At 63.4% G+C, this 527-nt stretch overlaps 1 protein-coding gene across 1 annotated transcript in view; it reads right to left on the bottom strand.

The window, feature by feature from the left end:
* Positions 1–287, bottom strand: part of BASP1 (brain abundant membrane attached signal protein 1) — a 92,287-nt gene extending 92,000 nt beyond the window's left edge. The window contains exon 1 of the mRNA XM_019521427.1: positions 144–287. The gene's annotated coding sequence lies outside the window, so the exon portion shown is untranslated. The remainder of the gene's footprint in view (positions 1–143) is intronic.
* Positions 288–527: the final 240 nt, after the last annotated feature.

Raw genomic sequence — 527 nt, 5'->3', positions numbered from 1 at the left:
GCCCCCACACTGGATGCTGACCCCCCCTTTATTTTTCCTCATCTTCCTGCTGTGCACATCCCCCCCGCCCCCGGCCACCTCCTCTCCACCCACACGGGGATAAAAAGCTCTGCCCCCCAAAGAAAAGGGCTGGAGGCGCTTACCTGGCTGGAGCCGGTCCTGTGCCCCGGGCGGGTCCGGCGGCGCGGCCGGGGCTGCCTATGTGCTGGGACGGGAGCTGTGCGCGCTGGAGCAGTGCCGCCGCCGCTACTGCCGCTGCCGCTGCTGCCTCTGCATTTCTCTCCCCTCCTCCCCCTCCCGGTGACAGTCTGTGGGCAGTTCAAAAGCCACACGCGCTTTTTTGTTTTTTTTTTTTTTTGCATTTTTTTTTTTTTTTTGCCTGCTCGATTCTCGCAGCCGCCCGAGGGGGGCGCGCAGTTCCAGCTCGCGCCAGCCTTTAAATAGGGGCTCAGGAAGGCTGCAGGGTGTTGCATGGTGCAGGCTGGCGGCTCTGTGAAAAACGGCCAGAGCCGGGGCGGGGCTGCGGC

Source organism: Gavialis gangeticus, unplaced genomic scaffold, assembly GCF_001723915.1.
Source record: "Gavialis gangeticus isolate Ggan-Ray unplaced genomic scaffold, GavGan_comp1, whole genome shotgun sequence".
Lineage (NCBI taxonomy): Eukaryota > Metazoa > Chordata > Crocodylia > Gavialidae > Gavialis > Gavialis gangeticus.
This window is presented reverse-complemented; position numbering and strand designations above follow the sequence as displayed.